Source organism: Heptranchias perlo, chromosome 12 (assembly GCF_035084215.1).
Source record: "Heptranchias perlo isolate sHepPer1 chromosome 12, sHepPer1.hap1, whole genome shotgun sequence".
In the NCBI taxonomy this organism is placed as follows: domain Eukaryota; kingdom Metazoa; phylum Chordata; class Chondrichthyes; order Hexanchiformes; family Hexanchidae; genus Heptranchias; species Heptranchias perlo.
The window spans coordinates 61,527,594-61,530,160 of NC_090336.1; positions in this window are offsets into that span (position 1 = coordinate 61,527,594).

Sequence of the window (2,567 nt, forward strand, 5' to 3'; positions counted from 1 at the left end):
AAGGCGCTTCACAGGAGCGCTATCAAATAAAATTTGATACCGAGCCACATCAGGAGATATTAGGACAGGTAAAAGAGGCAGGTCTTGTAGGGCTGGAGAAGGTTACAGAGATAGGGAGGGGCGAGGCCATGGAGGGATTTGAAAACAAGGGTGAGAATTTTTAAATTGAGGCGCTGCCGGACCGGGAGCCAATCTAAGCCAGACTTACATTGGCTCCCGGTCCAGCGGGGGTGATGGGTGAACGGGACTTGCTGCGAGTTAGGATACGGACAGCAGAGTTTTGGATGAGCTCAAGTTTACAGAGGGTGCAAGGTGGGAGGCCAGCCAGGAATAGTCGAGTCTAGAGGTAACAAAGGCACTAGAAAAATACCTCGGTCGTTCAGATGTATCCAAAACTATGGCCACATCAAACTGGCTCAGGCAAGTCAGTCCAATTTATGCATAAGGAGGTAATTTAGAAGTTCATGTGTGCATTGACCACGATTTTTTGAACTTTGTATGTGGCCCCCAAGGCTGTATGGTACGTCGCTAGGGAACTAACAAAGACAAGAAGCTTGGGCACTCTTGAGGCGTATAAATATTAACACTTGTATCCTTATTTTCTAAGCAGGTCAAATAAATACATCTCATGGTAACTCTTAAGGTGTTGGCCTTGGCTCAGTTAGTAACACTCTTGCCTTTGAGTCAGAAGCTCGTGGGTTCAAGTCCTACTCCAGAGACTTGAGCACAAAATCTAGGCTGGCACTGCACTACCAATATTTATCTCTCAACCAACATCACTAAAAAACAGATTATCTGGTCATTGTTTCATTGCTGTTTGTGGGACCTTGCTGTGCGCACATTGGCCGCCGTGTTTCCTACATTACAACAGTGACTACACTTCAAAAGTACTTCATTGGCTCTAAAGTGTCTTGGGATGTCCTGAGGTCATCCCAAGGCACTTTAATATAAATGCAAGTTCTTCCTTATTATTTTGCTCGGGCTGGTGTTACATTAAATACCATTCTAAGTGCCACGATGCTAAAACTCAATTCATTATTGCTGCAGCAAAATGGCAGAATACACAGAATTAGTAGGTGATTCATGACCCAGAATATAACAAGGGTATTTTCACACCATAGTGCTTGAATTACTCAAGAGCACCAAAAGGAGTGAGACAATTAAAGGATACCAAAACATATTGAAAATGGCAGCAATGGCAGCAACTGGGACATTACTGCCAGGGCCCAGGGTCTGTAACTATAAAGTCCCTTTAAATCTCTTTAAGTCAGTGAATAGCAGCAGAGCATATCCGCCATGCTGCACAGTGTTCAAAGTCATCGCAATCCTGTTACTAATGTATGAATAATGTTCTGCCTCACCATAGCTGTAAGTTCTGAGTTGCCATCAACAGATCAGACTGCAGTGACAACATTGCTTAATAATTCAATTGTAATTTGAGTAGAAAGACTTGGATTCATCTATCACCTTACTGTGTCTCTCTGAGCACATAATCTAGGCTGACACTCCCAGTGCAGTACTGAGGGAGTGCTACACTGTCAGAGGTGTTGTCTTTCAGCTGAGACGGTAAACCAAAGCACCTTCTGCCCTCTCAGGTAGACATAAAAGATCCCACTGCAATATTTCAAAGAAGAGCACAGGAGTTCTCCCCGGTGTCCTGGCCAATATTTATCCCTCAACCAAATCACTAAAACAGATTATCTGCTCATCATCACATTGTTGTTTTCAAGGACCTTGCTGTGCACACATTCGCTGCCACGTTTCCTACATTACAACAGTGACTACTCTTCAAAAGTATTTCATTGGTATAAAGCTCATTGCTGAGATTGTGAAAGGTGCTCTATATATGCAAGTTCTTTCTTAACAGTATGCTGAACTCTGTCTCTCTGCAAGAATCCTATATCCTGCCAAGGTTCTTGGACTCAAAGTGCCTTCATTGCAACATTAAAGGGTGAGAAACGAGTACTCAGAATAAAATCCATGATGTGGAGATGCCGGTGATGGACTGGGGGTGGACAAATGTAAGGACTTGCACAACACCAGGTGAAAGTCCAAACAGTTTTACTTTAAATCACAAGCTTTTGGAGCCTGACAAAGGAGGAAAGCTCCGAAAGCTTGTGATTTAAAATAAAACTGTTGGACTATAACCTGGTGTTGTGCAAGTCCTTACAGAATAAAACCCAGAAGTATTATTTTCTGAAAATATCCCTTCTTTTTTCACAGAGGAAAGTATGCTACCAGGGCTCCAGGGGTTAAATTATGAGGCAAGAGTGCATAAATTAACTTTGTATTCCCTGGAATATAAAAGGTTAAGGGGTAATTTAACTGAGGTGTTTAGGATGTTGAAAGGAATTGATAGGGGTAGTTGAAGAGATACATTTTCCGCTGGTGGGGGAGTCTAGGACAAGGGGACAAACCTTAAAATCAGAGCCAGGCCATTCAGGAGAGAAGTTAGGAAACACTTCTTCACACAAAGGGTGGTAGAAGCGTGGAACTCTCTCCTACAAAAAGCAGTTGATGCTATCTCAATGAATAATTTTAAATCTGAGATCAATAGATTTTTGCTA